The following is a 27,929-nucleotide window of genomic DNA, read 5'->3' as shown; positions in this document are numbered from 1 at the left end:
CTGCCTTCTCAAGGGCCTCTGACACCTCCCTCACTGAGGCAAACAGACACGCTCATCCCAATCCAGAATTCCTGAGCCTGAGTGCCAAGTCCCTTCAGTACAAGTGGAGACACACAAGTAACGAAACTCAACTCATGGGATGGGTGACAGGGTGGATGGGCCACTGTGAGCTGGGTCACTTGTGTGGGACACCCAGGCTCCTACGGGGAGCATGGGGCCCACCAGAAGCAACAGGCCAAGTGAGCATTCAGGACACTTTAAAAAAGGCCTTGGGATGAAAATGTCCAACTTTCCCTAGACTAGGGCTGATGCCTCTAACATTTATGTGTCCTGTCTTAGAAGAAGTGGGGATGCAAAGGATGCAGAAGGAGTATGAAGGGCAACTGGAAAGGGTGATAGGGTGGGGCAGAGCCAGGAGCATCCATCCCACTTGGCTCTGTTTGCCCTCTGGCCACGTGACTGTGGCTGCTGGGTGACATCCACACCATCAGCACATCGTCATCACTTTGAACTCTTATGTGTCAGGCCCACACACAATTCACATAAATCCTACAACAGCCTCTGAGTTAATCAAACACCATCCCCTTGGGGCCCAGGAAACTCGGGTTGGAATTCCTGCCCTTCACACTGGAGCCCCTCGAGAGCAGAGCCTTTGCCTCACGTCATCCTTCTCGGGGCCTGGCCCATGGAGGGGGGGTCTCACTAGATGCCTGGTGAAGGCAGACATGCTCTGGGGCCCTGGAGGACAGTGAGCTGGTGTGAAGAGCTCTGTCTATGTGCCGGTGTGGCCGCAGGAATGCGCTAACAGGGAGGGGCAGGAAGGATTCTCCCAAGAGCCCTTGGTGCAGGATCTGAGTGTTTGTTCAAGGAGTGGGTCAGAAGACCAGAGGGCTCTCTCTTACTGCTCTTACAGAAATCAGCAAGTATGAGTTGGGGGTGGTGGGCAGGCTCTCTGCATTGGGGTGACAGGTGGGCCGGGGATGAGAAAGGTGCTTGGAGAGCTAGGAGATAAAGTCGAGGGGTGTAGGGCCCAGAGATGGAGGCCCCAAAAGACTCACAGCTCACATGATGCCCTGCAGCAGCCAAAGCAGGAGCCTGAGTTTGCTCACAGATGAAAACATGCTTTGGGGGCTGATCTCCCACTCTTTCACCTGGCCCAGGCTGACTGCAGGCAGAACAATGGCTGCGATAGCCAGGCATGAGGACGCAACTGGGCTAACTAGGTGGTGCCTGCGGAATAGAAAAGGAAGAAGCAGAACTCAGAAAGGACAGAATGCTGGGATGTCCCTGGAGGAAAAAGAGAATAGCTTGGGGATGACAGTGGCAGCAAGGATGAGCAGAGCAGAGCATAGAGCCATGTGGACAGGTGAGGACCTGCTGGCCAGGCTGCACCCATGACTTATGGAAACCCATTAACAAAAGCGGATTTTGCCTTCTCTCCCTAGGAGTTCTTCAGATCAGTCAGGAGATGGCGCTAATCCAATCACCCAAGGTAACAGGGTGGAGGAGAGCACAAAACCCTAAGTGCTACTGTGTGTCAGGGACTGGAGGGCTCTTAAACATGGTGCTTCAAGGAAACCACCTGACAGGTGGTCTTGGAGGTGGATATACTAACCCCGTTTGATGGATGATGACACGGAGGGTTGCTAGATAAAGTCACACAGCTTTGTGGAAGGGAAGAAGAATAGGGGTAATTCTAAACACACACACACATACACACACACACACACACAAAAAAAAAAAAAACCAAGAATCAAAGATCAGGATTGTGATGATGGGCTAACTCACTGGTCCCCTGTGCTGAATAGTTAGGGGACATCACAACCCAACACTGCTCACACTGTCAGTTCTACCTACTTGATCTGTCTCTCATCCGTCCTCTTGTCTCCACCCACGGCCTCACTCTAGCCTTTATCTCCTTCCTAGACACTATGACAGCACCATTACGTGGCTGTTCTAATCAATCTTGAGGCCTCCACACTGTTAGCAGATTGAGCTTTGCTAAGGGCAGAAGCAGGTTAGCACCTACGACTTGCCTTGCATCGGGTGCCAGATACTGAGCCAACTCTCAAGGAGCTCAGAAGTTCACAGTGGAAAGGAAAGCACAGACATTTCAGTGTGAGACAAAGAGCTGGGAGGGCTGTGTCAGGACAGGAAAGGTGCGGGAGCATTAACACGAATTGGGGTAGAGGACTACTCCTCAGAAGAGCCACTGAGGTGAGGCTTAGGAGTTCATCCAGCATGACGGGGAAGCCAAGAAGGGCATGCTGGACAGAGCTGCATGGTGCCCTCATGCTCAGTGCATTCAGGAGGGCTGGGGATGTGATGGTTGAGTGTGGGTCTCCAAGGTCTGGGACATGCCATTTGAGAGTGTGACCTAGACGTTGAGGGTATTGGGAAGGCTTTCTGGGGATTCAAGTAAAGAAGTGGCATCATTAGATTTGCATTTTTACATAAAAATATAACAGTATAAAGTATTAGAAGAAAACATAGAAGGGTAGGTTTATAACTTTGGTTGGGTTATGCTTTTCTTAGCATAATCCAAAGCCCGAAAACATAAAAAATAAAACTGACTTAGATGAGGCTACTTAATAGTGAAAAAATGGTGATATAGCAAGAGATACTATAAATTATTTTTAATAAAGGCAAATAAAACTGGTTTGTAACATAACCAAGGATTAATATCTGTAGTATATAAGAGCGCTTATGAATCTGAAGAGAAAAACAAATGCTTCACTAGAAAAATCTAGGCAAAGGATAAATAAGCAACTCACTGGAGGAGGGGAGAGATACATGGTCATGGGCAAACGAAAGATGCTCACCTTTGTTAATCATCAAAGAAATGCAAATCAAAACGATATCACATTTTTCACCTGTCATAAAGCACCAATGGAAGAGAAAAATGCTCAGAACAAGTGAGAAAAGCATATGCTCTTAACGGGAATTCAAATGGGTACCACCTTTCCAAAAGGAAATCTATATGTCTATAATGAAAACTCAGAATGTACATTTCACGTCTAAGAATCTCTTCTAAGGAAATAATTGAAAAGTTGTACAGGCATGCGTGCAGCCCAGGTTCGATCCTCAGCACCACATACAAACAAAGCTGTTGTGTCCGCCGAAAACTAAAAAATAAATATTAAATTCTCTCTCTCTCTCTAAAAAAAAAAGAAAAGAAAAGCTGTACAAAGATGCATTGTGAAGTTATTGCACTGACTGCATTGTCGTTTATAATGGCAAGTATCTGTACAAGAAGCTCAAGGTCTGGTGACAGGAAGACAGTGCAAATAAGTGATGAACATACTACAGCAATACATGCGTACCCACGTTTACAGCAGCACACTTCACAGCAGCTAAACCATGGAAACAGCCTAGGTGTCCATCAATGGATGAATGGATAAGGAAAATGTGGTACACAATGAAGTTTTATTCAGCCAAAAAGAAGATTAAAATTACATAATTTAAAGGAAAATGGATGGAATTTGAGAACATTATGTTAAGTGAAGTAAACCAGACTCAGAAAGTCAAGGGTCATATGTTTTCTCTCATATGAAAAGGAAGGTTGGGGGTGGGTCTCATGAAAATCAAAGGGAGAGAGTAGAAGAAAGGGACCAGGAGAGAGAGGAAGGGAGAGAGCAGGGACTAGGGAATGATATTGGCCAAATTACATTGTTGTATGCATGTACGAGTATGTAACAATGAATCCACCATTATGTACAACTATGATGCACCAACCAAAAAGGGTGGAAAAATAAAAAATAAATACATGATGGATGGTACATTCACACAACAGAAGGCTATACAGTCATTGGAAAGGACTATGCAGATCCCTAAGTTCAATTTGGAAGGTGATCTGGTACTAGGTGAGGAAAGCAGGTTCCAGAACAGAACTCATGGTACATGTGTCTGTGTATTTATGTAAGAGAAATTATATGTGTGAGTGTATTTCATATATGTAAAATCTCATTTATATAAATATAATTCTGCATAAAACACTGGGAAGGTTTTCCAACAAACCTTTAACTGCCTTGTCCCAGAGAAAGGGAATTGCTGTGGGACTGGATCTCTGCACTGTTCAAATATCTTTACAATAAAATTGCCATGGAATCAGCAGTAGCCCTGCAAGGGAGCTACTGCGCTGGAGTACGTGCTGAGGAAGTTAGTGCCGGGGCCAGCAATTCATGAGCAAGCCCACACGTCACATATAAATACCCAACCATTCATCTGCACATCTAGAGGTGTGTAGCTCTCTCTATTTTGATGTCTTACTGGTCCATGTCTAAAACTAAGTTCATCAAGCTCAGTCTCCACCTGGCTCCTGTTCCAGTGTCTCCCATCAGTGAAAGATGCCCCCACCCTACTCTGCCCTGGGACCAGTGGCAAGGGCACCATATCACCTTCGATGAGAAAAGCAAATGTTAGGCGCAACTCCATGAGCCCCCCTTCCTTCATTCTGTTTATTGGGCCCTGGATTTGGCAGCATCTTCTCAAAGGGCTGCAAACCAGATACCCTGTGTGATCTGGCCAGCCTGGCTGCTACCTTCCTTGAACAAGGGAATGAAGAGATTCAACAGATTGTTTGGGTTCCAAGGCTTTTCCTAGTGGTTGAGTACGAAAAAATGCAGACAACTTCATTTACTTTTAATAAAAAGAGGCAGGGAGCCTTCCCTTCCAGACTGTGCTGTGTTGTTGAGCAACTGTAGAGCGCCTCCCAACAAGAGAGATGCCTACAGCTACATCTTGAAAGCAAGCAAATGGCAAGAATAGAGGTCTGGCTGTCTGCACATCTAATTCATTCATCCTGATTGCTTGCACTTCCTCTTCTCTATCTGCTCCTGCTAGAGGACAGGAAAAGCTGGAACTGATGACAGATACCCAGATTCTTTTTATAAATGCTTTCAATTAATCTCTTTCCACCTCCCAGCGAAGCTGCTTAGATTGTCTTGGTTCCCAGTCCCTGGCAGCCTCCTTTCCAGGCAACTCCTGATCCAGGCCAAGGACCAGAAGGCAAGTTTTGAGTCATGCTGAGACTCTAGGTTCGGACACCTAGTGCTAGATTAAACCCTCTCTGCCTGCTCCAAGGTTGGACCTGAGTGTTGGACTCCACATTATATACCAGTTCCCTGTGCTCCAGCCCCGGTTATAAAGGTGAAACTCCCCTCCATCGTTACCCACTGCTTTCTCCAGGTGCTGAAGCCTACCCAGCTGTGTCTGAGGACTTCCGACTACTGGACTCCAGCTGCTTGCCTGCCTCTACCTGTGCCTACACTCCTGCCACTGTGCTCTACCCATCTGTTTTCATGGGTCACCCCCAGCTGTTCCCTGCCATCACAGGTGTGTACAGTGGAATGCAGCTGCTCTAGTGTCTGTGACCGGTGGTCCCCTCAACCCTGCCCCACCCATTCCAGGCCTAGCCCTTCTCAATCTGCCTTATTTTGTCACAGGTAATCAAGTGATCATTGCTTTTCTGTGAACTGACAGAATGAGGCAGCTCTCAATATTAAAATATGTTCATCTCATTAAAATAACATCAAAAACCAGGATGGATTTTAAAAATACATGAGAAATCTGTATAAACTATACAATGTTTGTTAAAAAAAAATTGAGAACTAAATAAATAAAGACTTTTCATTGGAAGACTCAATATTAAGGTATCGCTTCTCCCTAATTCAACTTCTAGATTCAATATGGCCTCAAAGTCCTAATAGGCCATTTGTAGATATTGATAAGCTGATTCCAAATTTACATAAAAATGCACAGGACCTAAAAGAGGCAAACCAATTTTGAAAAACAATAAAGTTGGAAGAATAAACTACTGCTTTCAAGACTTAATATAAATCCCCAATTTCAAGATGGTTGTGGTACTGGTGTAAGAACAGGCAAACATGTGGACTGGGCATGTAGCTCAATCATAGAGTACTTGCTTAGCATGCAAGAGGTCCTGGGTTCATTCCCCAGTATCACTGGGAGGCAGAGGAGAAAAGAATATTACAGAATAGAGTCCAAGTACTTACACATATATGACGGATTAATTAAAAAATGTTTTTAGTTGTTGATGGACCTTTATTTTATTTATTTGTATGTGGTACTGAGAATCCATCCCAGTGCCTCACCCATGCTAGGCAATTTGATGGATTAATTTTTGAAAAAGGTGCCAGTAATTCAATGGAGGAAAGAGTAGTCTTTTTAATAAATGATGCTTGAACAAATGATGTCCATATAGGAAAAAAAATGGACTCAAAAGGGATCAGAGACCTCATCATAGATGTAAAATACATGCTTCCATGGAAGAAGAAAACATAGGAGAAAGAGAAAGTCTTTAGGACCTTGAGTTAGAAAAACCAAAAAAAAAAAAATGAACCTCAAAAGATAACACTGAAAAAAACAGAATTTTATCAAAATTTAAATGTTTGCTCTCCAATAAATACTAGTAAGAAAATGAATTTAAAATTTACTCTTCAATTGACACTGTGAAGAAAATGAAAAGTAAGTCAGTCACAGATCAGAAACGAACATTTGCAAATCGTAAACCTGATAAAGGACTTATAGCCAGAATATAAAGAGAACTCTTACAACTCAATAAGACAAAAAATGCAACAGGAAAATGAGCCAAAGATTTAAAGAGACACTTCACAAAGAGGATTCAAATGGCAGATAAGCACGTGAAAAGATGTTCAACATCATTGATTATCAGGGAAACACAAATTAAAATCATAATGAAATACCACTATAGGCCCATTAGAATAGTGTGAAGGCTAATTTTATGTGTCAAGTTAAGTGGGGGTTAAGGGATGCCTAGAGAAATGTCAAAATATTATTGTCTGGTGTGTGGGCGAGGGTGTTCCAGAAGAGATTGCCATTTGAATCAGTAGACTTGAGAAACAAAGATTCACCCTTACCAGCATGGAGAGGCATCATCCAGTCTGTCTAGGGCCAGAATAGAACACTGGTCATGATGTATCACTCTTCTTTTGATTTTTTTTTCAACCACTTATACATACAAATACCATTTGTAGCTTTCAGGCCACACAGAAGCATGCAGCTAGGCTGGATTTGGTCTATAGGCCATCATTTTCATACCCCAATCTCTATCTATGGCAGGGCTTCTCAATCTTGGCACTGTTAAGTTCTTAGCCTCTACCCACCCAGGTAGTGGGTACCTGCTCTATTGTGAAAAACAAAAAATGTGTCCTGTCATTGCCCTATATCCCCTGAGGGGCAAAATCAGCCCTGGTTGGGAATCACTGATCTACAGGGACAGCAGGTCATGGTTGCCCAGGGGGTAGGGGTGAAGGGGAAAGGAGATTGGCTTGAAAAAAGCACAAGGGAACTCTTTGGGGTAATGGAAATATGCCATATCTTGATTATGGTAGTGGTTATATAAGTATATAAATATGTAAAACATATTTACATATTTAAAATAAACATACTTTGAAAAGGCTGTTTACTGTATGCAATTTAAAACTTTAAAAAAGTTGATAGAAGTAGAAAGAAAACAAAGAGGAGGAGGAGGAAAGTAGGAATTACATTTAGCTGTAAGCATCCTGGCAGTTCAAGCAAAGAAAGAAACCCTCATTATAGTCAGATAAAAGGGAGGTTTCTCATTTATCTGCTTGGAATGTCAGAAAGAGGTTTCAGTCAGAATATTTTAGTGAATTCGAATCAGCTCTAGAAGGAATTTCACTGCTCACGTGTAAAAAGAACAAGCTACCAGAAAATAATAATAATAATAAAAAAAAATCATCCTGATGGCTAAAACAGTGAAGTCATAGTCATTATAATTAGGAAAAAGCAGGGACGATTTCCCTTGACCACTATTACTAAACAATGTTGTAAGTTACTAGAAAATATAGTAACATAAGAAAACAAAATCTTCCGAATAAACATTAAAAACAGATAAATTGTGTTATGGCTATATACCTAGAAAACTTAAGAAAAGTGGTAAGATAATAGTTATTATAAATATAATAAAGTCAGTATTTTGTATATAGGCAAATAGCTAGCAAGAAATAGGAAAAAAAATGTTGTATTCACAATAATGAAACACATTTTACTATAAGGAATAAAACATTAAGAATGGTTCAGAAAAGGCACATCTAGATAGAGCGTATTTTCTCTATTTTGATCTATTTGATTAGTGGCTGCCTAGGATTGAGAGTTGCAATAGGAATTGAGGACAAATGGGCTCAAAGTTTCTTTTTGAAGTGATGGAAATTTCCTAAAATTAGACTAACATAACTGTAAATATCTAATCAGTAAATTATACACTTTTGGTGACTAGTATGGACTTTCTTAGTAAATATTAAATATGTTATATGAAATCATATGAAAAACTGTATATGACATCAGCATCAGACTAGACAAAGGGAGAAGAGCAGAACAGACTGCTCGGGTAGCAGATTTAAATTAAATGCAATGAAAGTGATATTTCAATTCAGTGGAAATGATTTATGCAATAAAATACTGGCTATTCGTCAGAAAGAAAATAAAATTGGCTTCCTGTCTTACAGCATGCACCAAAATCTGTAATCTATCTGAAATTTATTTAAATGTAAAACAAAAAGTCATAGAAAAATACTAGAAGATGTTCCAGGAAACTACATGCACAACAAAGAAACAAGGGAGACTTTTAAACTCAGCCTGGAAATCCAGAACCCATAAAAGAAAAGACACATTTATGATACTATAAAATAATTTTAATTTGGTAAAGTAAAAGGCGCCATAGAAATAAAATTAATAGGTAATAAGTAGCCTGGGAAAACATGTGCAGTGCATTTGACAGCTATGAGCTCTTATTTATCAACTGGAAAAACACAAGAAACAAGAGAAAGTGGAGCTTAGGACAGAGCAAATGATACACAGCAGATCAAATCTAAATGACCACAGTGTAGGAAAAGAGGTTCAAACTGAGTAGCCAAGGACATGCACGTGAGAGTAGCAATGAGGTTTCATATTTCACTTTCGTTAGATGGCAAAATTCAAGAGGGATTCCTGACACTGGCAAAACTTGGGAAAGGTGCAGGTCAGGTTGTGGGAATGGTCTGACACTGCTGATGGAAATACCAAGTCTTACACCCCTCAGGAAAGATCTGAAGAGACCTCTATTAAAATGTTAAAAGACCCTTTTTAAGGTCCTTTTAAGTCCTTATGCTAGGGCTCTATGCATAAAAATAAAAGCAACAGAACATTAGGAGACAGCTACTGAGATGGCCACAGCAGAACTGTCGGTAGGGCAAAACACAAACAACCAGAAATAAACTGAATGTGGATGAATACACAATGGTTGAATAGACTCTGGTGGGATCCATGCCTTAGAATGTTCTGCAATTTTTAAAATTTAGATCTCCACCACTGACAAGGTGGGTTGCAGAGATACATTTTACCCAAGTAAGATCCAATATTTCCCCATATATAGGCATAAATAACCAGATCCCATTTTGGTAAAATGAACAGGAACAAAAAAACAACCTACCCATGTACATGTATTTATATTCACTGGCTTGTGAATGGAGTAAAGTATGGGTGGGAACCCCCTGTTGATGTTGATTTCCTCAACATAATATTTAGTTGGTGTTTTAGTCAGCTATTGAGTCACTGTGACCAAAATATACCACGAGAACAACTCAGAGGAGGAAAAGTTTATTTGAGGCTCACAGTTTCGGAGATCTCAGTCCATAGACAGGCGACTCCATTGCTTTGGGACCAAGATGAGGTATCATATCATGGCCCAAGATGGGGCAGAGGAAGCAAAGAGAAAGGGGCAAGAGGGGCCACAGGAAAGACAGAGCCTACCAGGGCAAGCCCACAGTGCCCACCTCCTCCACTCTACCTTCCTACAGTTCCCACCCAGTCCATTCAAACTAGGTTGACCTGATTAGGTTTCTGCTCCCCCAATCATCATTTCACCTCTCACCATTCCTGCATTAACACAGGAGCTTTTGGGGGACACCTCATATTCAAATCATAAAGTTGGAGATAATGATAGAAAAAAATCTTCAAAAAAAAAAAAAGAAACAAAAGCTACCAATAATTAAAACAGAGTGAATGTTGAGTATGTGTATCTGCATGATGAAATGCAGGAAAGTGGTCACCAAATTACTAGGTGGCTATATTAGGGTTGAGGGATTTGGGTGCCTTTCTCTTCCTTATACATTTTTAATGTTATGTTTTAACTTTTCGAAGTGGATATGTATTGTTAATAAAGTCAGAAGAAAAAAGCAATGAAATTATTTTCATTGAGGCAAAAACAATCTACTCATTCTTTAAAGCCTATCAAATTCACTGAGCCTTATTGTGTGCCATGAGTAGGAACAGAAGTTTTATACACAGCTGTCCCTCTATAGCCACAGGTTGGCTCCAGGACACCCCTCTCTGCATGACACCAAAATCTGTGGAAGCTCAAGACCTCTATTTGCATAGAAAAAAAAAAAAAATATATATATATATATCCTCCTGCGTACTTTATTTTTCTTCTGCTTACTTTAAATCATCTCTAGATAACTTTTAATATCCAATCCAAAGTAAATGCTATGTAAATAGTTGTTATACTATATTGTTTAGGAAATAATGACAAAAAAGCATGTTATCTGTGTTCAGTACAAAATTTTTTTTCCAAGTATTTTCCATCCATGGTTGATTAAATCTGAGGATGCAGAATTGGCAGACATGGATACCACAGTACTTTTTCTCTAATCCTTATGGCAACACTATAATGGAGGAGGCCTACGGGTCTCAGAAAGGTTAGGTAACCTGCCTGTGTCTCACAGGTTACTGGTAAGTGTGGCAAGACAAGGTCTAAATGTAGGTTTAACTCCTAGACATTCTCCTGCACTGCTTTCTCACCTTGGGAGCTCTGTAGTTCACAGGGCATTTATTCCCTCATCTGGCCAACCCGTGTGTCCTCTCATTTACCATGCATATAAACCCCTGGCAGGTACCTCTCACTATCCTTGATGCTGGGGTTCAAAACAAGTACTACAGGGTCCTGGCCTTCAGGAATCTCAAGGCCATTAGCATTTCAGCCTGTGACTGCTTGAGGAGGCAAGGTCAGTGTAGTATCGATGTCTTGGAGCAGGTCTCTGTACATGTTTGAATCATTGATTACTAACTGAAGAGTGAAAACACAGCAGGAGAATCCATGAGCTGTTTTTTCCAGCTCTTGACTCTCTCTTCACCCATAGTGTCTTTCTCATGGGCCTCACCCATTGCAATATAATTTTTATATAATATTTAATATGCTCCAATTATTCCAAGCTCACCCTAAACCTAAAAACAAACATAAAACTCTACCTCCACATCTTAACTGGGAATAGGACTCTACAGTTAGGAGGAAAATCCATATTTTATGTATTTTTGTTGGCTATTTGGAGCATGCACAAAAGTTCCCAGAGGAAGGAGGAACAAAAGATGTTAATTTAATACAAGTTCAAAGGAGAAAAACAGTTGCATTCATGCACACAATTTTCTTATACACACACAGAAACGAATCTATATTTTTCAAGCTTGTCACTGATTTTAATTAGCAAAGAAAAATTTCTGAGTGTGGTCTGGAGGCTCAGGACAACATGGGTTTGAGTTAATTAATACAGATAAAGCCAGGTTCTGCTAATTTTCCACCCTCCTGGGCCCCTTCCTTGGGTCCCAGCCTTGTACTCCCTGTAGCACACAGACTCCAACTAGAAAGAGCCAGGAAGAGATGAAATTGGAGAGTAGCAACATGTTTAGTTGCCCCAGCTGCGTTGGGTATCTTTCCCTCTGTTTCTGCTCCTCTTCCTCCACACACCTTCCAAGCCAATCCCTCAGGTCCTTGGAACCTGCCCTGCAGCTTCATACCCATCCCTCTGTCTGGCATCTAGTCCCCCAAATTCCACCCACACACCTGGTTGTGAAGACCTTGGCTGGATCCCAATGGTTAGGATGGTTCTCTTGCCTGCAGCCCCATGGGCCCTGCCCCACATTAGCTACACTCTGCCTCTTCACTGCCCACTGCATAGTCTCCAGACAGGAAGCAGCTGAGCCTCCTTAATGGTTGGGGCTCCTATCCATCTTTTCCTTTCCATGGTACTCTGATGGGCCTGAGATTGGCAGATGCTCAGAGAATGTCAGCTATCTTCCCCATCATCTATTCAAATAATTCTACTCTGGGATTTGCACCTGCTCTGGATGGAAAGCCATCTAGATGTCCTCAGAATTGTCTATGTCTGCTTCTTTCAGATAGGGGTCCAAAAGTGTGGCATTAATTGAGACCTTAAGGACAAAAGGGCACTTCTTCCCAGAGCATGCTGGTGGGGCTAACCATTTAACTGTATGTAATTTCCAAACTACTTTATATCTTTATATTAAAGCAAAAAGAGCATATTGTGAACTAGACATTGCATTATTTTTTTAAAGATTAAAACACGAGGCTTTAACAGTCATAAAAGACCACATACATACATGATTTCATTTACATATGTCTAGATATGCAAATCCATCAAAGCATTTTTAAAAAGTATATATTCTGACTCTACCCAATCACTTATATTAGTCACAGTATTAGTTAGGACACTTTTTTGGAGAAGGGATGTATACAGTTCCCATCCTGGCGGAGATGACAATCCAACCACTGACCTGCTTAGTTCCAAAGCCACAGGGCTTCTTACTGATGCGGCTGGCTGAGTCTGGCTAAGAGAATGGCGTATGTGTGTGTGTGTGTATTTGCAGACTAAGCCCTTCTCCCTTCTCACAGGGGCCTTGGGAGCTGTAGGGCAAAGATGCTTAAGGGAGTAAGAATGACTTAATATTTAGCAGCCCCTCTTTGGAATTTGCTATCAGCTCTGCCTCCTTGGCCACACAGGTGGCAGTGCCCCATAACCCTCCTGTGACTTGCTCAGGTCCTGATGCAGGCACCTCTACCCTGACCAGGGCCAAAGGCAGGCAAATAGCTGCCATCCCCAGGGACTGACCCTGGGAGAGCCAGGGAGGAGGTAATGGTGGAGTCTTCAAGGAAGAAGTAGTTTCTGCTCAGTTTGGAAGAAAATTCCCTAAACTGCTTATCTGAAGAGAAAGAGAGAGATGCCTTTTTCTAGAAACAACTATTATACAGTTTATTGTATCAGGCATGGGGAGGGGGAACAGAGTGATGAATGAAAAGTCATTTTCAAATAATAGAAATTTAAAAATGAATTCATTTTTAAAAACTAAATCAGGCATATAAAAGCAGGAGATGAGAAACTGCAGTGAGAAAGGGAAGGAAAAATAATCCGATTATTTAAAGACTAATCTGTTGAGAAGAATCAGGGGGGGGGAAAGTGACTGCCATTTGCTATATGGTAGCTATATGACCTTGGGGAAAATGGGGGGGAAAATATATGTAAGGGAGGGGATGGGATTAGGAAAGACAGTGGGATGAATCAGACATAACTTTCCTATGTTCACATATGAAATCATGACCAGTGTAACCCTGTGTACAACCACAATAATGGGATGCTAATTAGAATAAGTTATATTCTACATATGTGTAATATGTTAAAATACACTCTACTGTCAAGTATATCTAAAAAGAACAAAGAAAAAGAAAAAGGAAAGAAAAAAAGTAGCAAATATAAAGAAAGATATATATTTCTTAACACATTATGTGTGTGTGTGTGTGGGTGTGTATGTGTGTGTATTTTCTTAAAACCTTATTATTGGTGGGGTACAGTGGCACACACTTATAATCCCAGTGACTCAGGAGGTTGCAGCAGGAGGACTGCAAGTTTCAGGCCAGCCTCAACAACTTAGAGAGGCCCTGTCTCAAAATAAAAAATAGAAAGGACTGGGGATAAGGTTCAGTGGGGTAAAGTGTCCCTGGGTTCAGTCACCAGTACAAACAAACATACATATTACTGGGTCTGACATGATGGTGCATCCCTGTAATCCCAGCTACTGGAGGGACAGGGGCAGGAAGAGCACAAGTTTAAGGCTAGTCTGGGCAATTTAGAGAGACACTGTCTCAAAACACAACAAAAAAGTATTATCAGCTGGGTAGTAAAATCATGCCTGTGATTGTCATGAGAAATGAACAAGGATTTTCACTGCTATTTTTTTTCTGAAATAATAAAAAATCAGACACAGTTTAAATGTCCATCAATAAGTAAATGTTTAAATAGAAGACAGTACATTCCAATGGAAGGGTAGACAGCCATTTAAAAGCTTACATCTGTAAATTAGGTAGAGATGAGCAAAACTATTTTCTAATGTCAGATTTCTGAAAGAAGAAAATATGAACTAGAATCCAGTGTGTTTACAATTCTGTAAGAATTAGACCAGCATTTGGACAAGGATTTGAATGGAACAAGCAAAAATTACATTGGCTGGGTTAGTAAATGGTTAATTGATTAAATATTGGAATATTAGATTTATACATTTTAGTGTACAAAATTAAATCCTATATATAAATAACATGAAATATCTAAGTGCTTACAGGGTTCAGAGTTTAATCATTAAGTCTAGGCTTTAGAGCAATGAACTGATCTTACATATTTGCTTGTAGGAGGACCAACACCAAACAGGGCTCATGCTAAGAAAAAAAAGAGAGATCACCTCACTAATGTTAGGATGGCTATCATCAGAGAGAGGAGAGGAAAAAAAGGATCAGTGAGAATGTGGGGAAAAGGGAACTCTTGGTGGGAATGAAGCTACTATGGAACATGGAATAGAGGTTCCTTTAAAAATCAAATAAAACTACTATAGGATCCAGCAACCCCACATCTGAGTACACATTCAGAGGAGTTATAATTACATCTTGAAGAGGTCTCATGTTTATGTGCACTGAACATGTTCACAGCAGCATTATTCTTAACAGCCAGGATATGGAAGCAAACTAAGTATCCCTAAGTGGATGGATGGAGAAAGAAAACGAGGCAGACATGTGCAATGGAATATTATTCAGCCTCTAAAAAGGGAAAATATCCTGTCATTTGCAACAACATGGATGAACCTGGAGGACATTTCGCTAAGTGAAAAGCGTCAGTCACAGAACAACAGATACTGCCTGTGTCAATCACATGAAGAAACCAAAATAGTCAAATTCACAGTAAAGAGTAGGGAGTTGCTGGAGGCTGATGGGGGGGGGGGGTCATAATCTACTAAAACAGAACATTTGTACTTTGACTCAGCAATTCCACTCATCAGTATATACCCAAGAGGAAAACACACATATTCACCAAAGACACCTACTAGTAGAACGTTCATAGCAGCAGTGTTCTTAATAGCCCCCAAACTGGAACCCTACCCCAACACCTGTCAACAACATAATAAACTGTGGGATGTTTATAAAATGCAATGCTTTGTATTGAAAATGAGCAAATTAAATATAACAATAAGAGGAATCTCACAAACATAACCACAAAAGAAGCCACTCAGGAAGAGTGCCTATGTAAAAAGTTTGAAACAGGCAAAGTTGATTGACTCTGTAAGAAGTCAGGATAGTGGTTAGCTACCTTGAAGGAAACATTAGTCACTGGGAGATGACACAGGGGCTTTGGGTACTTGTAATCTTCTGTTTCTTGACTTGAGGCTGATTACATGGGTATATTTAGTTTGCAAAAATTCATCAAGGTATGCTTTTATGATTTGCATACTTCTCTATGTATCTGTTATATCTCACTAAAAAGTTTTTAAACATATTTTGGGGGCTGGAGGGAAACCTACCCCATCATTGGTAGAGTGCTTGCCTAGCATATGCAAGACCCTGAGTTTGATCCACAGCACCAAATACACATATTTTTAAAATTTAAATTTATTTATTTATAGTTAATTATAGTAGGGCTCAGTGGCACATGTCTGTAATCCCAGCGACTCAGGAGGCTGAGGTGGGAGGTCAAATTTGAGGCCAGCCTTGGCAACTTAGACTCTGTTCTCAAATTAAAAAATAAGCTGGGTATGTTGGCACATGCCTGTAACTTCAGCAATTCAGGAGGCTGAAGAAAGGGAACTGAAAGTTTGAGGCCAGCCTCAGCAACTTAGCAAGGTCCCAAGCAGCTTAGTGAGGTCCTAAGCAGCTTAGCAAGCCCCTGTATCAAAAAAAAGGAAAGAAAAAAAAAGGGGGGCATGGGGGGGCCCTGGGGATGTAGCTCAGTGATAAAGTACCCCTGGGTTCAATCTCCACTATAAATAAATAATTAGATAGATAGATAGATAGATAGATAGATAGGGCTGAAGATGTTGAAGATGTGGCACAGTGATAGAGTGCCTCTGGGTTCAATCCCCAGTAATGAAAAAAATCATCTATCTATCTATCAGTCTATATATATATATATATATATATTTACATTAAATACATATATAGACATATTTTAATATACCCTCAGCCAATCTCTCTCCCCCAAAGTCAGCATTTTATGTATGTGTATTGCCACTTGGCAATGTGGTATGCTTAAATCAGTCCAAGTAACTTCACGAAGGTTACAAGGATTCCACAGATGTTGGAAACAAGACCAAAATGATCTGAAATTTTAAAATCAGCTGTGGTGTTTTGGTTTAACAACAGAATGAGTACGTCAATCCACAAGGATAGAAATCCAAAGTGGTAAAAATGAGAAAGAAGACGGCTTTTGCATCAATAGCAGGTCTTGCTCTGCAGAAGGACAAAGGGAAGGACAGGACCAGACAAAGAAGTGAGAATAAAGACCCAGGCCTGAGAAATGAGAGTGAGCCCATGGCAGATTTGAAAGCAACAAAGGGGCAGCCTGGAATGGACACTGGCGTGACACAAAGATAGTGTGATTGAGGGCACTGCTAATGTGTGGGAGACACACATTCACACGCAGTCCAGGCCGGAGAGACCCAAAAAACTCTGCCAAGCCAATGAAAACGGACAGATGTCAGGGGGCGGGGAATGACATGGATCAATTTGGAATGCAGAAATGTTCCTTTTTTCAAGAGAATCTAGTCATTCATAAAACCTCAACTTCACAAGGGCAAAATGATTTTAAATTTAAAGGGGAACCCATTGGTCTCAATGGCTGGAAAAATCCCATAAAAATAATATCTAGATCATTCAGTCATCCTTTCAATATTATCTATTGGATGCCTGCTCTGAGCAATATTTTGTGTTAGAAACTACATGGCTGAGAAAAGAGGTACAAATTCTATTTTCAACATGATGAGCTGCTATTTGATAACCCACTGCTAAATTCTTTAGTTTATTGTAAACCTAATACCCAACTACTGAAGTTCTCAGGTTGGGGTAGTGTTTAAAAGCATGCAACTTGAGATGATTAGTATTTTTGTGTCAACTTGGTTAGGCTGTAGTACCCAGTTATCAAAGACTCATCTAAGTGTTGCCCAGAAGGTATTTTGTAGATGTAACATCCACAATCAATTAGCATAAAGGAAACTTCCTTCGGTGATTCGAGTGAGCCTCATATGTTGAATAAGTGAAAAGCTGAGATGTCCCTAAGAAAGAAGAAATTCTAGTTTAAGATGGAAACATCAGCTCCTGCCTGCCTGTCCTCCAAATATCATACATGCCAGTCTCCTCCATCACACAAACCCTATAGGCTTCTGCTTTTCTGGGGAAGATAAACTGACACTGATCCTGAGCAGGCTTCAGTGTTAGAGCTCTGGTTCTGCCATTTCCCTCCCTCGATGACCCTTCTACCTCCATTACCTCATCTGTAAGATGGGAATAATAAAAGCCTTCTAACTCATAGGAATTAGAAATCCCCCCAGAACAGAGAAGGTATTTTGAAAGTGTTTGTGAAAGATGTAGCATCTATATTTCTTAGCTGGAAAACTACAGATGTTATATTTCTAATAATTTGTCATCAACTAGTCATTCCTTTCCCCTCCAAGAACAGAACAGCCTTGTACCATGACCCTCACCAGTCACAGGTGGCAGAGTGAGACATCAGACTAACCCCACACATAGGGACAATCTGGCAAAGCTGGGGTCAAAGCACTTCTGGAACATTCCTAACTCTCCAAGTTCTCAGCTGCTCAAAGCAGCTGCATATAACAGGGTTACCCAGGAACAGACCCAGCACAGAGCTATTTCTACTATTTGCAAGGGTGGAGTTTTCAAAAAGGGGTCCTCATCATTCTTTCTGTCCTCACTGTTGATATTCTATCACAGCAACCTACCCTGACCCCCAGGACCGAAAAATTCAATGGGGAATTAAAGTGTTGTTTTTGTGGGCATATGTTTTGGGGGGACAGGAGGATGATGATGGTGATGATGATGATGGCTGACCTTTATTGATCACTCATTAGATGATCAATAAATGCTGTCAGGGCTCTCCAGGTAGATGCTACACCCACCAACCATGCTCATTGTGCAGAGGACCAAATTGAGTCCCTGACAGACAAACAACTCACCTAAAGACAGACAGAAAGTGAAAGGGGTGTATTTGAGCCCAGGCTTTCTGGCCCAAGGTCTAGTTTCCCCTTCTGTGTACACTCTGAGCCTGGATTGTGAGGAGGGGTCCACAGAGCAAGAGGCAAGGGAGGAAGCACAAACTGAGCTTTGATTGATGGCAGCATTTGACATGCTCAGGCGGTGCTATGGTTAAGTCAACCTATTTTAAACAAGTCTCAAGACTGAAAGAGAAGAAATTATAAATAGGTTCCTTCATGGATTTTTGTTGAAATATATAATTTATGCCCATTTTTATACATAAATATCAAAGTTCATAAAAGATTCATACTTTACTATTCGAGTCTTTCATCTTTATCTAAAAAACATAAGGCAAGGCCATTTTGAAATTACTTCTCATTTATTCACTAGCAGTGCAATAAAATCAAACATCCACTTTCTTGAAAAATAATAAAACACATTTATTCTAATTTGCTCTCCTATTTCTCACCAATTTCTTCCTATAGGATTTCACATTGACAAAAGATGTTCTGTATTATTGTTCTCCTATAGGATCCTGTGAACTAATTTTCAAATTATTTTCTTTTTTTAAAATATTTTTTAGTTGTTAGTGGACCTTTATTTCATTTATTTATATGCGGTGCTGAGAATCGAACCCAGTGCCTCACACATGCTAGGCAGGCACTCCACTACTAAGCCACAACCCCAGCCCCTCAAATTATTTTTTTTATAGCTCAGAAAACAAAAAAAGGATATACAGGATCAGATTCTATCAGAAAGTGATAATTTTTTACACCAGGAAGATAGACTGGGTCTCAGATACTCTTGTCTAATAATACCAACTTGACTGGCTCTCAATATTTTTTTAAGCCCTAATTTAAAAGAAAAAGACTTATAAAAACAGTTTACTTTTTGTCCCAGAGATTTGTCCACAATTACAATATCCTTTGGTCCATAGTTCTATGGCATTAACGCAGGATTGAGCTGAATCCGGCATCAGAGGAGATATTAGGGAGGCAATATTCTCAGATACCCACATCAGGAGGAGTATGGAGACAGGTGGAGGTACTACTACAAGTGAAGGCTACTCTAAGTCTCCAAACTGTAAATGTGCCTTGCTGTGCAACTGCTTCCAGAGATAGAAGCATGTAGCAGCACATTGAGAATCATGGAACTATCCTGGCTCCTCTCTCATCTGGGAGAGATTATGTTGAAAACTGCTTGGGCTTCATGGTCCATGAACATCTTTGTGTAGACTTAGCTAAGATCCCCAAAGTCAGGGAGACAAAGAGTTAAGAATGGCACTCTAGAATCCTAGAGGTATAAAGTCCTTCTCTGAGGCCACCTGTCTTTCCCCTCTTGGGTTCTGTGTCCCAGAAGTTTTCACAGGAGCAGCCTCAGCAGAAGAGATGGGGATGCTGCTGCTTTCCCTCCCTCTTCTCTGTAAAAATGAGCCGGCATACTGCAGTCTTCGTCCTTAGACTCTCCTCCATGAGGATGGGTTTCTACTGGATTTTTCAGGATGTTTTCATATAATTAAACCCTCCTGAAAATCTGTTCAATTATTACACAAAGAATAAGCCTATAAAATAGTCCCTCTTGAAACTTTTCTCTTTGGACAATGACATGAAAACATTTCTTTCACAAGAATACAAGAAAAACTCCACGTTTAGATTTCTGACTTTCCGACATTGGGATTCCTAGTTTTACACACTTAGGATGCAAGTATGCAAACATACATGAGTGTATACATGAATGCATGCATGTATATTCATTTGTATTTCATTCTTAACTAAAATACAGCTAAAAACATCCAATGAACAATGTTCCGGCTAATCCTCTCAGATCAATTTTGTAAATTCTGGGAGGCACCTCCTTAAAGCACCATCTTTTAAAAGCAGCAAGACCTACCTACTGCTGATCCTGGACAAGAGACCTTAATGTGGATAAGTACTGTCTGGACTGGGCAAGAACCAACAGTCACATTACAATCCCTTACTTTACTAACCAGGTTAGTAAATAAATTCCTGAGGTTTCAAGGCTACGATAAGACAGCCATAAGGTTCATCCATTAACTTAATGGCAAACGTAAGTGACGTCGATCTGTTCTATTTTGTTTTGTTATTTAGACAAGTTTTCCCCACTCTTGAAACAATAATGCATCTACTTTGCTTTTTCCTTTTTAAACCAATGGCAATTTAACTTTATTTTAAAGATTCACCTTTAACTTATCAGTTAAACAATTATCACAGAAAACTTACATAACAGAATCCTGTTTGACTGACATTTCACATGTCAAGGCTCTGAAGCTCTGACACGCAAGGTGCTTAGATAGCTGGCAAGACTAAGTACACCTAAAGCTCAGCTGAATCCCTGTTCTGTGTTTCCACTCTGTTCATCTGCTTTCCCATGGGCAAGCAGCCACCACCTATCGCAGAGCTATCTCAGTCTTAGGTCAGCAGACAATACAAGCGAAATCTGCAAAGAACGCACTGGCTTGGGTGTGGTCACCGGCAAATGAAAGCACTGATCCCCCGGTTGTAGGCTCTAAAACCAAGAGCCGCACCCTTGGCGGGTAATCCCCAAACCTGTTTCTCCCCAGTTTTAACACCAGCCCTGATGACTACCCCTAGGAAGCACAGCAGTCCCTAGACCCGGGCAATCTGGTCAGACAAAGCCAGCTACTTTCGAGAGCAGACTCACTCTATACCCAGGAGACCTCTGGCCTCTGGGACTTGCATTGCAACCGTCCGCTGCGCGCCGCTAAGCACAGCACGTCTGAGCTGCTGGTCAACAGCTTGGGGCAGACGGCGGCGCCTCAGCCTGAAGGCACCCTAAGCTGGGGAGGCGACTGTGCCCCAGCCTCACAGCGTGGGGACGCTCTACTCCCAAGCGGAATTCTCAACCGGGCCGAAGGCCCCAACGCAAACCCCAACGAGACAGCACGTGCCTTGAGGTTTCTCCGCGAGCATTTTCCATACCAGAACATTGCACACCTAAATTCTGGGGGGGCCCTGTTTCGACGTCGGGCGAACACCAGGGTCGGCTATTGTTCTCCGGGGCGGGAGACGCCCCCCATACCGCCTCCCTGGCAGCATTTGCCTCCGGGCAAAGCCCTTCAGCTCTGCGAGAACAGGGCGTGCCGGGGGCGCTGCAGATTATCACAAAATCCTAACCGAGTCCCTACGGGCACGTTCCAAGCTGGGAAACAAAGCTCCTCGCGGGGACAGCCTCACACCCGTCCGAGAGCCGCCATCCTGGGTCCCTTGCCCCGTCCTAGGACCACGCCCAGCCGGCCACTTGGGCCGCCGCGCCCCTTCCCCAGCACTGAGGGTCTTTAGGCCCGAGACCCGCCTCTCAGCTGCCTGCCCCTCCCCCCGGAAGACGCCCCTTCCTAAGGCAGACCCCTCCCCCGCAGAGCTCTAGGCTCCAACCCCCTCCGGGCTTCCCTCCTCAAACCCAGGCGGTCTCCACCCTCCCGCGTCTCTCCTCCACTTCTCATTCTTCATCGATCAGCCTCGCCCCGCGCCACCTGCACCGAGCTCCTTCCCTCTGTCCTCCGAACCTCCCTCACCGCCCCCCATCCCGTTCCCTTCTCAAACCCTGGTCCCTGCGGTCTTCCCTCAGACTCGGTCACCTGTCCCCACCCAACTCTCCAGCCTTCCCCATCTTTGCTCAAAACGAGGCCTTTGCCTCTGTCTCTTCCCTTCCCGGCTCCTCTCCAGCTCAGACTCTAGCCCCCTTCCCCTAGCCCAGGGCGTCGAGGTCCTCGCCCGCCGGGATCGATATTGCGGGTTGGGCTCTGGCTCAGGGCTCAAGGAAGGGACGCAGATTCGCGCCGGGAAGGGGTCGGGTAGCGGCAGTAGGCCTTTGTGGTTCCCGCAGGTGCCTCAAAGGCGATGGTGGGAGTCTTCTGCAGGCGTCCGCTCGCTAACCGGGCGGATGGAACGGACCGCGGAGTCTGGTACAGGCTTGGCATAAAGTGGGATGGACTGAGATTGTGTATCTGGATGGTGGGTGGGGACCGGGGACAGCGCCGATCCAGGAACGCGGCAGGACGAGCCGGCGAACGGAGAAACCACCCTCGCCCCTTGCCTTCCAGCCAGTCACTGCACGCGGATCAACAAGGGTAGGGCACCTACTGTGTGCTGAGCACGAATCCCTTCCACCCAGCCACCTCCTCACCCCAATTATTTGCAAATCCCACGAACACATAAAACGCCAAGGCACGATATCCTGTGGGCGTACAAAGAGGACCTGCCTAGCACTCCTGTTCAGCAGGCTGGCCGCCCCCAATTCCAAACCTTCCGCCGCGTCTCCGGCAGCTGGGCCCCTCGACGCACCCCATTCCCTCCCTTTTGTGCACCTCAGAGAAAAACAGGGAGGGAGCGAGATGGAGGTCCCAGCCTGGGGAGACTATGCCCACCTCTACCCTGTGCCCACCGCCCTCACCCACTCCTCCGTGATGCTGCTGAGATGGTTGGTTGATCGTTCTGTCTCCCGGTCTCGCCGCGGCGCGGGAGCTGCCGGTGCTTGGGGCGCCAGCGGCTGCAAGCGCGCTCGCTCGGTGGCCGCCTTAGCGCGCTCGGCGCTGGACTCCGAAGTGGCGAGCGGGGGAGGGGACGCGAGTGGGGGCTGGGAGAGGCCTGGGCCAATCACGGATCAGATGGCTCCTCCCCAGCGCTCCCCACCTCTCGCTAGCAGGTTAGGGGGAGACTGGGACCCGCGGCATCCCGCACCCTCCGCGCGGCGCGCGGCGGCTGCCGCCTTGGGACTACAACTCCCGACAGACCCTGCTGCAGAGCCGGGGTCCGAGAGGGGACAGAGGGCGCGGCCCGAGAACCCGGCTGACCCCCCCCCCCCCAGCGCGCGCCCTTCTCCGCGTTCTTTTGGGTTTCCATGGTGACTTGCAACATTTCACAAAGCCCGGACGTTGGAACGCGCTGATGCACTGGTCTCCTGGGAGGGCTACGGGGGAGGGTTCCGAGGACACACTGCCTCCCCTCCCCCTGCAGGACCCCACCCGAGGGCCTGGAACAATGAGGCTGCAGCTTCGTCCTGGCAGTTGCGGAGCTGCCCCCTCCAGTGGGGCTCCACCGAGGCCTCCGAGTTCGCGCCCGGACCCGGTGCGACGCCGGCGGAATTGCTAGCTGCAGAGGGCTAGGGTAGTCGTTATAGGGAAACTCTTCTCGCCAAGCGGGACCAGCTGATTTCGCAGCTGGCCCCTTTGAGGTCTGGTAGAGTTCATTTTCGGGCGGCGACGATTTTGACCAGCGCTGCGCTGGGGTTTCCGCATCCAGAGCTTTCTGGCCCAGGCTGACTGTCCTATTTATGGCATCTCCTTTCAAGGGATGGTGAAACCACTGGAAATATTTTGTAACCCAATTTCCATCCGCTTCACCTTTTTCTTCACGTTTTACACGCATCATTTAACAAAAACAATTTATAAAAGGAGTAGGAGGATCATCACCCCGTTCCTCACTTCGTTATCCCCGCTCAAGCCTTTGCTGTCTGTACATCTGCGTTATTTTCTGTAGTTATAATGATACTTTGGATATGGTTTAGTAATTTGCTTCTTTTCGCTTAATATCACCTCAGAGGTGTTTCAAAACGCGTTAAAATGAAGCATCTTAACCCCATCCGGGGACCCCCTAACCGGTTGCTGAAGAAGACCCTCCTGTCCCGGGTTCCCCCTCCCCACTCCACTGTGGGGAGTCATCCTCCGCACCACCACCCAATGCCTTCCTCAAGCCATAGTCTCAGAGGTGACCTCAGGTTACTTTCAAAGAAAAGCATACTTCACGACTCCTGGGGGCAAGTCCTCGCCCCCGGCATCACAACCGAATCTACTCTGGCAAGCGGCCTGCAAAGCCCGCCAAAGCGGGGTCCAAGTGAGCTACTCTGCCAGGTGGAGCGGAGTTACCAGCCTCCTCCCTGCAGCTGGTCCGCCCGCTACCGCGCGCGTGCCACCACGCGCTTTTTGCCTAAGGCAGAGGGAGTCCTCTAGTGGCAGGAAATGTTTTCTGCAGTGTTTAGTGGACCTTGAATTGGGACTCTACTTTCTTGGTCCTACCTGCCCTGACCAAAGAAAGGGCTGGCTTAAGAGTATCTGTTGGCTTGAGAAATTGATAAAGGTCATACCCAAACCCAAGATTGCAAATATCCCCCAAATTGAATTATATATATACATACACACACAACACACACACACACACACACACATATATATACAGTCTAGGTTCTCTCTTGAGTATCAAAAAGAGTGCAGAGCTTAGAATTACGCAGCTCTTCTGCCTCAGCTCACTCCTTCCTCTTTCTCCCTCCAGAGGGCTGGATCTCCAGTGCAGAGACTGTCCTGATAGTGGATGACTCATGGAGAGGCTATTGGCAAGCCATCAGCCCCCAGATGTTCCTTCCTCTGCTGTTTGGACGATTCATCCCCTGGGTGCCCTCTGGGAAAAGGGTCTCCAACATGCTGAGAAACTATATTGTTTTCTTCCTCGGACTTCTCTTTTCACCTATTTTCCCCTCTCATACTTCTTGGTGCCAACACCAATACGGGGAACACATTGTCAAGTCCATTAGCCATTGAAATCATCATGAGTCAACAGCAAACCTCTATATCCAGGTCACTTCCACAGAGCAGGAGCCAAAAAATGGACTAGAAGACAGACAAACACACATTGGGAGAGGATAACAGGACACAGAGGAAGCACAAAGAAGCTCTACAAACAGAAACGCAGCTGAGGGTCTAGCCCAATGGTAGAGCTTGTCTATTATGAATGAGGCCCTGGGTTCACCCCCCAGTACCAAAAAGAGAGGGAGAGATAGAATATAGATAGATAGATAGATAGATAGATAGATAGATAGATAGATAGAGAAAATTAGATGCAGAAACTGAGACAGTGGGAAATGAGATCTAAAGAATTCTAGACCCCAGACCTGTGGCTACCCAGTCCCACATAGGAAATAGGGAAGGAGCCTGGAGAGGCTGGGAGGTGGGAGCTCCAGCAGAAAACATCAGAATCAATTCCAGTGGTTTATCACTACCCTTGAAAGGCCAATGAACTCCCTCCAGTTTTATTTTATTTAAGTACCAGGGATTGAACTTGAACACTGAGCCACATACCCAGCCCTGTTTTGTATTTTATTTAGATACAGGGTCTCACTGAGTTGCTTAGCACCTACCTCACTGTTGCTGAGGCTGGTTTTGAACTCACATGCCTCCTGCCTCAGCCTCCGAAGCTGCTGGGATTATAGGCATGTGCCATTGTGCCCAGCTTCCCCCCAAATTTAAATCATTCCTTCTGGCAAGTTTGATTTTAAAATAAGAATTTGTCTTCTCTTGGAATTAGAATGGCCAGACACCAGCATAAGGGAGAAATTGCAAGATGATGCAGCTGCCTGAGCCCCATAACAGAAACCCATAGTTCTCAATTTGCATTTATTTCACACACATATAACAATTCTTTAAGCCAAAAGGAACCTAGACACTGCAGAGTCTCACAATGCCAACATTATATGGATGAGGATAACGATGCTTTGTTTTATGCTTTTTTCTCCTTTAGTAAAATTCATTTGCGTGTTAGCAAGAATAACAATGAGGGCAAGAAACACAACTCTGATAAACAATCACCTTCAGAGAACAAGAGTTACTTTAAGAACCAGATTTTTTTTTTTTTTTTTTTTTGGTACAGGGAATTGAACTCAGGGGCACTCAACCACTGACCCACTTTCCAGTCCTATTTTGATTTTATTTAGAGACAGGGTCTCACTAGGTTGCTTAGCACCTCACTGTTACTGAGAGTGGCTTTGAACTCCTGCCCCAGCCTCCCAAGCTGCTGGGATTACAGGCCACTACATCAGCGAAGAACCAGATCTTTAATCATCTTTCCTCTGCCCCCACCAGTCACACTGTACAACACAATGCCTTATTAAACTCTACCAATGTGAGGCGCTGAGGACATTGGAAAGAAGTCCCTCATCTCAAATTGAGTTTTTAATAAAATGAATCCAAAGAAATAAAATAGCAAGAAACACCCATTGCTGCCTTTACCTGATTTTTTTATTTCTGATAGTATGAAGCCAGCCATTTGTTGATCTGGTTTTTCCTTTTTAGTTGCATTAATCAGAACTTATTTCAATAAGAATTAAAGTTAGCTTGTAATCACAGCAGGAAGATTGCTTGGGCATCAGAGTTCAGGGTCAGCCGGGACAACCCCATTTTAAAATAAATGAATAAGTAAAACAATTAAAGTTAATATTTATTGAGCATTTCTTGAGTCCTTTATGTATGGCATTCATTCAACCCCACAGCGCACCTGTAAGACAGATATGGCTTCCACTTTATGGAAGAGGGAAATGGGTCCTTAAAGGCTGGTAACTCACCTAGTCAATTTGAAGGGGCAGAGCCAAGATCCAATTTTAGTATATGTGCTGCCGAAGCGAGCACGAGAGCCAAGATCAAAGCCTCCGTTTGACTTCAGGTTCCATCACACCACACTGCCTCTCATGATCATTATTCCTTTTGTATTTGCCCTTTTGATATTTTGAATTCATATTGTAATTTTCAAGGCAGTGTGCACCCCATGGAGCTTGGTGATTTTATTGAATTTGATTTCCCAGTTTTAAATAAAAAGCCTCTAGTAAGGTCCCCAGGGAACCAGGTGTCCTGCTGTTAAATCCTCCCGTCTTCCAGAGACTTGTACTTTGGGGTCAGTGGAGACAAGTGCCTAAGTGACCTAGAAGGGGTCACTTCCCCCAGTGGATGCTTTCTTCCCCACTTAAGGTCCATGATCTGTGGTTCTGTTATTTTGAGGATCAACAGAGAAGGGACAAGTCCCAGCCTGTCGGAGCTGGTGGACTATATTTGACACCTGCCTGAACCATTCACTCCCCTGTGAAAATATGTCAGATTAAACAGCCTCTCTATGCCTTGGTGTCCTCCTCAGTGAAAGGAGGCCAGTTCAGTACCTACCCACAAAGAGGCTGCAGGAAATGAATAAGGATGTGTACATAAGGTGCTTGTGTATACAGTACATGTTCAGTGTCAATCTTCGATATAGATTCATCAATATAGATTCATTGATATATATTCATTTTAATAAGCTACAACTTTTGACACAGTAAAGCCCATACAACCAAGAATTACTGTTAGGAGAGAGCACCCACTTTGCAGAGTGTGATGAGGATTGAATAAGTCAGAATGCTCAAGTAAATTCTCAAAAGATGTCAGCAATTGTAACTACGACCATTATTATCTGTTAGTGAACCAAATGCCCACCAAGTGTGAAACAGAGTATATAGATCCTGGTCCTGATAAGAATAAGAGAAGTCTACTTGGCTTTATTGTCTTTGGAGTGGAAATAGTCTTTTGAGATCCTTGCCATGCTCTGCTGGGAATCTTGACACACCAGACTTGCTAGGTGTTCAGCCAGTTCCTAACAAGGTCTGGGCACCTGTCCAGGAATTGAAGTTGGGCTGAAGTCCTTCAAATAAGCTTTGGAGATTTTGTTCTGTGCATCTAGAATCCAAGCAGATGCCTCCACTTGTCTCACTCTCTTATCCCCTCTCTGGCATGGACACCATAAGC

At 43.6% G+C, this 27,929-nt stretch overlaps 1 protein-coding gene across 1 annotated transcript in view; it reads right to left on the bottom strand.

The window, feature by feature from the left end:
- The window catches only part of Dpysl5 (dihydropyrimidinase like 5), a 78,677-nt gene extending 55,774 nt beyond the window's left edge, over positions 1-22,903 (bottom strand). The window contains exon 1 of the mRNA XM_077791995.1: positions 22,790-22,903. The gene's annotated coding sequence lies outside the window, so the exon portion shown is untranslated. The remainder of the gene's footprint in view (positions 1-22,789) is intronic.
- Between the last annotated feature and the right edge of the window lie 5,026 nt (positions 22,904-27,929).

The sequence above is a fragment of the Urocitellus parryii genome, chromosome 12 (genome assembly GCF_045843805.1).
Source record: "Urocitellus parryii isolate mUroPar1 chromosome 12, mUroPar1.hap1, whole genome shotgun sequence".
Lineage (NCBI taxonomy): Eukaryota > Metazoa > Chordata > Mammalia > Rodentia > Sciuridae > Urocitellus > Urocitellus parryii.
The sequence above is the reverse complement of the archived record's forward strand: the minus strand, read 5'-3'. Positions and strand labels throughout refer to the sequence as shown.